At 39.5% G+C, this 9,698-nt stretch overlaps 1 pseudogene; it reads right to left on the bottom strand.

Annotated features, from left to right (window-relative positions):
* Positions 1 to 8,987: 8,987 nt before the first annotated feature.
* On the bottom strand, positions 8,988 to 9,104 carry LOC148362748 (U2 spliceosomal RNA; annotated as a pseudogene).
* Between the last annotated feature and the right edge of the window lie 594 nt (positions 9,105 to 9,698).

A 9,698-nucleotide genomic window follows, 5' to 3' on the forward strand; every position in this document is an offset into this window, starting at 1 on the left:
AAATGCGTTTAAATAAGGACACTTCAATCTTTTTTTCGTATTAAACATTTCCTTGTCCAAGTTATCGGGTGTTTTACTGACTTTAAATTGTAGAGATTTCTCCTGACCGCTAGAGGCCGCTAATGGGTTTCTTTTTGACGCACAGACAGCCACAGCAATGACCTGTTTTATTGTGAAACCTTGAGTTCGTCTATATTATTTACACGCATATTCTCATTTTAAAAACACATTTAAGCTTTTTAGTATCACGATGTTTCAAAATTGTGAAATGTTATTTTGTATGACATTTTCCTGTATTTTTAGTCCGGTCATCCTTTTTATTTTCCTTTTTTATTTTGTATTGCGTTTAAATTATTTTATTGTTATTGTTTGTTAATGCAACATCCATTGCAGCATGGTCATCCTGGAAGTGGTATTACATTATGTGACAGTAAGGTCTCTTTTCAAAGTTTCTTCATTTTCCCCACGCTGAGGTTTTCGAGTATTTCCTTGCCCTAATGTTGGTTTCAGATCAGGGGATAGTGTAATAATAGTCTGCAATAATCTGTGGTCTGTGCATACCTTTAAGACTCTTTGTGATTAAGGGCTATACAAATGAATATGACTTGACACTGTTAATGGGGAACAGAACCCCTGTGAAAAACTGAAAATCTAGGAAGTAACGTCCCATCATCACAAAAGCACCAACTGAAGTCCTTACTGACTAGAAGTATATGACAGTAAACAGATAACAACTAGATCTACAAAGAAAAACTGAATACAGAATTGTAGTTGTATAAATGGTCTCTATTGTCATTATACAAAAGTACAATGAAATCAGAAGGCTTTTCCTTTCAGAGTCAGAAACGCGATAAAGAAAACGGCTTGCAAGCTACACGTTAGCATCAGGTAACCGTGACTTCAGCAAGGTCTCCGCAATGATTAAAATACAACAGCTACAAAATTAGCGGTTTTGAACGAGTTGTCGCTCCAGATCATCTGTTTCATGAGTAGTGGATCTGACGTTGTTGAATAGCCAGAATCGGCAGCTTATGAGAGTTGTGAGCCTAGCCGAAGCAGTTAGCCCGACCTGAAGCCTCGCTATTGCTTTCTATACCTACTCCACCTCAGTCAATTCCCGGACGTGATAATAATCCACGTAGCACTCCCTGGTGAACAACATTTATTTGCGCTCTTCTGACAATTCTCAAGGTCTAATTTATTTTAAGAATTTATTTTCAATGTAATGTGCCGCTAAAGCTACTAGCTGTTGCCGTGCTTGGCAGTTTGTTTTGGGTGAACACATTCACTTCCGCATAGTTATACAAAAATTTCATTCAGGAAAACAGAAAAAAAACATTAATTTGAATAATAGGCAAAAATACATGAACTATCATACCATTGTTAATTTTTACCAATATTCACAGTTCGGGAAATTTGCATTTGTTTACATGGCGGGATCCATACCTAGTAGTTGTCGCCATGTGTGTCTGTCATCTTGCTGCGATGCTGTGATCATTTGACACTGTTTTCGTTGGCATTAGACAATACAGTCCCATCTATTGATCAAATATTATACAGTACCTTTTAGTATGTGTTGACAATGCGCAACCGAATTCAAAGAGCCATTTCTTTTTATTTTCCTCTGTGCCTATCTGCTTTAATCCTACTTATAGCAAAACTGCTTGAGGTGGAACACATTAGGTAGGATGAATAGGGGGCAGAAGGGAAGTGCTGGAGTATGGCATCATCCTTGTCCCCGCGTTCTTTTTTTGTTAATATCTGTTAGTGTAGCATAAAAAAAGAGAACGAAAGTATAAGCCTGTTTTAAATACTGTCCAAACGCCAACCCAAACCCTAAAACCGATTAGGAAAAGATGTGATTTTAAGGTTCTTTTGGTAGTATACAAAATCATGCACGGACTTGCTCCCTCATATCTTTCAGATTTTATTCCCCCCTATGTTCTGGTCCGCTTTCAAAATGCTGGTCTACTAGTTATCCCAAGAGCCAAGAAGAGATCCGCAGGTTCGAGAGCATTCTCTTTTCGGGCCCTGGTGCTGTGGAATGCTCTTCCCCCTGAGATTCGATCTGCAACCTCAGTGGAAATGTTTAAACCCAACCCTAAAACACACTTCTATTCTATAGCATATGAATAACCCATATTTTATGTTGACAATATCTGTGTATTATTTACCCTTATGTAGGTTTTAGATCACAGGATGGTGTCATAATAGTCTGTGGTTTGCAATAATCTGTGGTCTTCGCAGCCATTTGAGACTCTTTTTGATTTAGGGCGTCACAAATAAACATGACTTCACTTGACAAGAGTTTATTTAAGTGTGTCTAAGAAATGCACATACTTGCACCGCAAAATAGGGGACATGGCAGAGGCTGCAATGATATGAAAAAACAAGAGATGGCGGCAGAGAGTAAAAAAGTTCCGAAACCATACAACTTTCAAAAATTTCATTAATTTTAGCTCTCACCTTTTATTGTATTGTATTTCATTTTTCTCTTGCTTTGTATTCTGTTCAAAGCACACAATAGCATAACGAGGGGTGCTTTTGCAAAAAACATTAGATAACAATAATTTTGAAAAATGAAAAAAATGAATAGGAAAACCTGTTCATGAAGTTTGACTTTTATTTGGAAATAAACATCTTTTGAAACATTTAACAAACTTTTTTTTCCCCAAATTTAGTTGCTATTAGTTGTGCTTGTGTTTTGTGTTAAATCTGATAGATCTGGGTTTACCACTGCTAGTATATTCACTTTCTTACGTGGAGATAAAAGGCATGTAGTTTAAAAAATAGCAAACTAATTTTAGACAGCTGTTTTGGCCAGGAAAGTCTCAATTCCTAGTTTCTGGTGAGAGAGAGTAGAAAACAGGAAAGAGGATGGTTCCTAAGAGGGTGGTGTGCGGTGGACTGCTCACCTCAGAAACTGAAGCTTTAGTTTGTCATTCGATTTCAAAGACTGGCTGTTACATATTACTACACTTTTAATCGGCCTTTTTCTGCAAACTCTGGAGACGGTTTTGTTGGCAAGAACGCGTGTTTGCATAACTTTTCGCTCTGCAATTGATGTGACTTTCTTGGCAGGAATATGTGGTTCCGACTTGACAGGGGTCCCCCCGGATTAACTTTGTGATGATGAGCAAGTGCTTGGTGTCAATAGTAGGCACTCTGCCTTGGCCTCTCAGAGGGGGAGCCTCCACTGTACAGGGTTTCCTTCAGGCACGTGGAGGGCCGATGGCCAATGGTGGGCTGCCGAGGAGTTTTACTTGCTTGCTGTCACATCATGCTCCAGCATTACACAGAAGGGTAGAAAGAGGGACACACTGTCTCACGTTCAACTCTGCAGCTGGAAAGCAGTGAGGGTGCCCATCAGGTGGTTTGAGCGAGCCAGACAGGTAAATCTGGAGGGGGTGAGCTATGATGCAAACCCGTTTCCAAACACAGGTTTAAGAGAAGATCCATCAAAGATCTCAGTCATCAAGAAAAAAAATCTCCTTGAGAAAAAGACAGACCTTGAGTGATTTGTCGGGATGATAAATTATCTTGGCTAAGTAGACCAGTGTTTTTCAACCTTTTTGAGCCAGGGTACGTTTTTTACAATGGAAATATTTTGCGCCACACCACTAACCAGAAATGTTATAAAATGACACTGAACAGTATGTTTAATTACAATATAATTTCTCAATTTATTTAGACTCAGTCAGTGTTGTAGCTATTTTTCCGATTGCAGAAAATCACGTTTTAAAAACTCTCAAAACTGCTACTAGCCGAAAGTATTCGACTAGGATAAATAAATAATAATCATGTTAATCGCCACAAGTGTGAAACCTGGGCCTGTTTAGATGAACTAAGCCGATATCCTGGCAGGAATAGAAGAAAGACACACACGAAACTCTTCTTCAACAGCTCTCACTCAGTCTCTCTCTGTTTTTAGTTTTTGTATAAGATAGACTTGAAAAGTTCAGTTCACATAGATATGTTGTGGGAAATGGGAGCAATGTTTGAACAGCTCTGTTGGCTATAATGCCCAAAGGAAGATCAGCAAATCTTAGTTTTAAACCCCGATCCTGTTTCCGTTAGTTCCTCTTGCTCTTGTAAAGTCATGTCCTTTCCAACAACTGATGTTGAATTCTATGAAGCCCTAACCCAGTCAAAGCATTCAGTGGAGGATGAAGAGAAATTAAATTACAACTTTTCCTCAAGACTTTTCCAAAGGTTACATATTACCTCACATAGTGCACTAGAACGTTGCCGTTTCTCTGTGAGTGGGAACATCTCCAAGTTGACACGTTGCACATATTGTTACCAGAGATGGACTTTTGAACGGACTCCATTTCCTTTATCTGTGCTTGTAAGCACGTTTTCATTTTGGCCCTGCATTCTTGTGTTCAGTTTATTCAGATGATGAAATATATCAGTCAGGTATGCCAGCTTAAAAACAAATTTGAGTAATTAGACTACTCATTTTTCAGAAACATTTTAAGTTCCTCTTGCAGCTCCTACACACGGGCCAGCTCTTTAACACGCGACAACCATCGGACCTCCGTATGAAGCAATAAGGCATTAAGTTCCGCTCCCATATCCTCACACAGAGATGTGGATATACGGCTTTTCAGAGGTTGTGTCTTTACAAAGTTCACTATGCGCACTACGTCGTCCAACACAGGAACCAGCTCTGTTGGTAAAGTCATGCAAAAAACAGTGTGTAACAATCAGGTCTGGGTTTCTTTCCTTTACTCTGCTCACAAATCCTTTGGTGTACCCAACCATGGCTGCAGCTCTATCAATGCAAACACTTATGCAGTTTTCACACGTAAGTCCTCCCTGGTCCATATATTGAGATGTGACCAGAATAATGTCTTCTCCAGTTGTTTTTTCTGGCAGTGCCTAATAGCATCTCCATCCACAAAACACACAATAGCCAAGAGCTGAGAATGTCCACTAATATCCATAGACTCGTCAACTTGCAACGCAAATTTCCTACTGATACGTATCTTTTCCAAAACATGTCTTTCGAAGTCTGTAGACATGTCATCAATACGTCTGGCAAATGTGTCATCAGAGAGCAGGACTTTAGCTATGTCTTTACCTGCGTCGGGGCCGAGCATATTGTTGAGAATGGCTATACTGGCTGGTGATATTAATGTCTCTGCCACATTGTGCGGCTTTTTTGATTTAGCAACGAGTTCCGCTACTAGGAAACTAACTTTTAGCGCTTTCTCATTTACCTTTGTGGTTTTTGTCATAAAGGTTGCCTGTTTCTCTGTACTTATGTAACGGGTGTAATATTAACTTTTGTTTTGTTGAAATTCCTGCTGAAATATGTTTGTATAGTTTGTGTGTAAGTGTCCTGCAATGGCGAGTCCAACAGTGCCACCTGCTGGTAAATGTTTAGTTTAGCCTCTGGTTTTATAACAGGTGTTGTGCCCAAATCCGACTCTCATGTAAAATCCTCCTCCCATCGCGTGAACGCGTGAACTGACCGATAACGGATAATGGATAATGAATAACGAAGATAGAACAATAACCCTTAAAAACCCCAAACCCCATGACGCTTTGCGCTTTGAAGAGATGGGCTACATGCGATTTAGCCTCATCTAGTGGTGAACAGTAGTTATTCAATTATTTCACAGAAGTTTGGGAGGGTGGATCCCTCAAGCCAGGGGTGTCAAATTCAATTATATAGAGGGCCAGAAGTCAAACCACACCTTTGGTCGCGGGCCGAACAGGATAAATATTTATTGAATACACTTTCCTTTAAAAAAAATAAAAATGATAATAATAAATATGGGGGCAGCACGGCGGCGCAGTGGTTAGCGCTTGTGCGGCACAGTTCATGTCATGGGAACCTGTCGTGGGTTCAAATCCAGCTCCAGACTTTCTGTGCGGAGTTTGTATGTTCTCCCCGTGCTTGCGTGGGTTTCCTCCGGGCACTCCGGTTTCCTCCCACGTTCCAAAAACATGCATTTCAGGTGAATTGGCCGGTCCAAATTGTCCCTAGGTGTGAGTGAGCGAGCGAATTGTCTGTCCCTGTGTGCCCTGCGATTGGCTGGCAACCAGTTCAGGGTGTCCCCTGCCCACTGCCTGGAGATGGCTGGGATGGGCTACAGCCCCCCCCCCGCGACCCTAATGAGGATAAGCGGTACGGCTGATGAGAGATGAGAGATAATAAATATGAATTTAAAACAGTCAGGGATATTCCAGAATAAACAATTTCCCTGCGGGGATGAATAAAGTATCTATCTATCTATCTATCTATCTATCTATCTATCTATCTATCCATCAAACTTAAACATGAAATGAAATTAAAATCGTTGCTCTCCATAAAAATATCTCCTGTCAAAACTATAAAAATGAAAATATGAAAAAACGAAAATATAAATAAAATTTGTGCTCTTCTCTTTGGGAATTTGCTTTAGTGAAAAACATCTTCATATTCTTCTTTAACTCTTCAATTTTCGGTATCTTTTCTCTGGATTCAAGGTTTTTCAGCTTACTCTGAAGTTTTGTATTGTAGTACCGTTTTACTCAGTGTTCATTTTACCTCTGAAAAGTGATGGGTCCCGGGGACTCGCACGCTCAAAATTCTATGGGTACCAACAGAGATCTATGGGTCCCCAAAATTTAGCGTTATTGAGGTTGAAATCGTAAAATGGCGACAAATATATAATATAAATCTATATGTTCATTAAGTTTTAATCACAGTTTATTGGTAATACAAATCAGTTATCACTTCAAGATTTTTCAGTTCACAACAATATTATACAAAATAATATTGCTGAAATATTAGTCTATATATTCATGCAGATTTAATCATCACAGTTAATTGGTAATACAAAGCAGGTTATCACTTTTCAGTTTTTCAGTTCATATATTCTTAGTGGTTTGCTGTCCCACCACAGTTGTAATGCCTTATCAAAGTCCAATCCATTATCATCCTCCACATAGCGTAACCAGGAATATAATTTAGTCTATTTTGGCAGAAAAGTCCTTTTCTTGCTAGGAGTATTCTTTTGTTTATTTTCTTTCGGCGAATCGTTCGCTTCAACACATGTGTTATCCTAGCCTCTGCGATCTTTCGAAGAATTTCTCCTCCTTTTTTTCGTGCCGGAATTATTGCCGTTGTTATCACTTTCTGCATTATGTTTCAACTTATTACTGACACTGAAGAAATTACCAATTTTGTGTTGATTTTCACCTTCCTTCGACGATAACCACCACAACAATGACGAAAACTCGAACCGCGAGACCAAAACAACAATGGCGGATCTGCCTGACGAAAAGTTTGGAGTGCGGTAAATCTTTTTTTGAAAAAAAATTAATCGGTTAATAATGACCATTTTGTGTCAAAAAAGTTGCGCACGTTATTTGAGACTATGCATCCCCAGCAAAAATGATGCGTCTGGGACGCAGGCAAAAGAGAACTCTGCGTTTTACATTAAATTCCTTAATTACCACAAAATCTCCACAAATAAGACACACAGGTTTACCCGCAATGTCAGTTAACATAATTTTCTCAGCCATTGTGGTTTTTAGTATCCGAGTATTATTTGAAAGTTATCAGGGTTTCATAGACCCGGGCCATTATAGTAGATGTATTTAAAAGGATTTCACGGGGCAGGTATATTTGTACGCCGGGCCGGATGTGGCCCGCCGGCCGTGAGTTTGACACAAGCGCTTTAAGCACTGGGGTCTCAGGGGCACCGTTATCTGTCGTGTGTCTCGGGCAACTACAGCCTGGTGGCACCCAGGCCAACACATTTTCTTCAATACACAGTATTGTGCGCGATTTAAAATAATTCATTAATTAATTGAAACATTCTTATATATTGTTAGAAATGAGATGGACGAGGGCAGACATGTCCGAAGTCCGGCCTGGGAGCCAGTTACGGCCTGTGCTCAAATTTTTACTGCCCTACGGCCGTGGTCATACATTTAATAATATGTGGTCTGCCTGTAGTGATGACCACAGTATAAAATGCATTTGTAATATATATATATATATATATATATATATATATATATATATATATATATATATATATGGACATACAGTAAGACCTCGGTTATTGCGGTTAATGGGGACCAAAACCACCCGCCATAAGTGAAAATGGGCGAAGTAGCGGCGCACCTTCAAAAAAAAAAAAATATATATATATATTTTTTTTTAATTATTATTTTTCAGACCCGTTTAATGGGGAGCAAAGCCACCCGCAAAAAATGAAAATCTGCAAAGTAGCCTTAAAAAAAAAAAAAAAAAGACAAAAAAAAAAATCCTCATCTCATTATCTGCACCGCTTATCCTTATTATTCGCGAGCGAGCCCCTAACCCGCGGCAGAATGCGCGTTCACGCGAGGGGGGGAGGATTTTGTACGGGGGTCGGATTTGGGCACAACACCGGCTCCTAGGCTTTGTAGCGTATTATGAACTGACCGATAACGGATAATGGATAATGAATAACGAAGATAGAACAATAACCCTTAAAAACCCCAAACCCCATGACGCTTTGCGCTTTGAAGAGATGGGCTACATGCGATTTAGCCTCATCTAGTGGTGAACAGTAGCTGATGCGTGGAGTGGACAGAGCAAGCTCTTATTCCATCTCCGGATTGCAAAAATCAAAGATCATGGCAGCACCAAATGTTCATAGCGGGGGTTTTTTAAGGGTTATTGATCTATCTTCGTTATTCATTATCCATTATCCGTAATCGGTCAGTTCATAATACGCTACAAAGCCAAGGAGCCGGGACTCTTACTCTCAGCCAAAAGGCTAAGCTAAGGTCCTAGCCCTAAAGCCTTGCTGCGATCATTGCGAATGCTCATGGGGGTTTTGGGGTTTTTAAGGGTTATTGTTCTATCTTCGTTATTTATTATCCATTATCCGTTATCGGTCAGTTCATTGTACGCTACAAAGCCTAGGAGCCGGGACACTTACTCTCAGCCAAAAGGCTAAGCTAAGGTCCTAGCCCTAAAGCCTTGTTGCGATGATTGCGAATGCACCGTTCCCGGAGGTACTGCAATACCGGGCCGATGCGTGGAGTGGACAGGGTAAGCTCTTATTCCATCTCCGGAATGCAAAAATCAAGGCCAGAAAAGGCCAAGCTAAGGACTCGAACCAAGACCAGATTAAGTTCGAAAAACACAACCATAGCTCTCATATGAACATTTCAAGTCCTCATCATTATCAAGTTTATAATGGTTAACAGAAGAGTATTTGTAGAATTTTGAAACCAAAATCATTAAAGGTTTTTTTGGTTTGTTTTGGGGGGAAAAATATATGTGTTTTATGGGCCACAACCTGTCAAAGTAACGGATTTATTAGTTTGAAAGCTATTTGATTAGTTAGCTAGACCAAGTCATGAACCCTCGACACTACCTTTCAAAATGGCTGCCCCGTGCTGGAAAAAAACGGGTTTTTTAAAACTTGAATCATTCTCTTAAGATGGTATTTGTGTAATTTTGTGTTTGTGGGATATTTGGGACCCAAAACACATATTTAGGAAATTGTTCGGTTTGACTTTAACTGTAAGGACCGAAAAAATGAAATCTTTGCAAACATGAATGTCAGCTTTATAAAAAAGTTATGTGACTGGAGGTCTTGTTCTGAATATGCAAGGCGTTTTAAAGAATTATAATTGTATATTTTCACATGAAAATATGTTATTTTCTTATACTCTACTGGCTGTCTGAATATTTAAAA

Source organism: Urocampus carinirostris, chromosome 7 (assembly GCF_059441175.1).
Source record: "Urocampus carinirostris isolate Australia breed hairy pipefish chromosome 7, RoL_Ucar_1.0, whole genome shotgun sequence".
In the NCBI taxonomy this organism is placed as follows: Eukaryota; Metazoa; Chordata; class Actinopteri; order Syngnathiformes; family Syngnathidae; genus Urocampus; species Urocampus carinirostris.